A 698-nucleotide genomic window follows, 5' to 3' on the forward strand; every position below is an offset into this window, starting at 1 on the left:
GGTAAATTTGTCCTGTCTTTGAAATTGCAAAACCAATCTCTACTGAAAACCAACTCCACATATCAAATTCTTCAATTATTGCACATGATTTTAAGTAATTGAAGAGGGTTTGAACCTTTCCTTGCAAGGCTAAATAAGAAGTGTACGCACCTGTTCTAACTCATCTACACATTTTAGAGACTTAAAGAGACAAGGATGGATCTTATTTGTAATCTAGAAACTGCCTGTAAAGTAATTCTACCTACATATTTAACAGTATTTTTATAGCATTTTATTATGTGTAGGAAATTTCTGAGATCAGTCACAGGCAGATACACCTGCACGTCTCATGAACTATTATTAATTTTTCTGTGGCACAAATAAATGTGTAGCTTGCCTGATTCCCATAATGAGGATATAGTATATGAATAAGAAGATGAAACACATTTTAAAAAATTTGTTAAAGACAATTCTATTTAATCTATCTGTGGAAATGACATAATGGTAGCTAGAAGTTCTAGAAAGCGCTCAGAGTGATTAAGGTCCTATAAAAATGAAGGGGAAAAAACCCTTAGAAGATAGCAAAACAGGACTAAATCTATTGCTGTTGGGTCAGAACTGATTCAGCTGATTCTCCAGCATGTATTCAGAAGCCGTAAACCACAGGGGAGATTATTATCATTATCCCATGAAGCAGCTGGTCTAGTCAAATGGTGTGC

This window comes from Elephantulus edwardii, unplaced genomic scaffold (genome assembly GCF_000299155.1).
Source record: "Elephantulus edwardii isolate Elephantulus edwardi_28Jun2011 unplaced genomic scaffold, EleEdw1.0 scaffold00018, whole genome shotgun sequence".
Classification (NCBI taxonomy): Eukaryota; Metazoa; Chordata; class Mammalia; order Macroscelidea; family Macroscelididae; genus Elephantulus; species Elephantulus edwardii.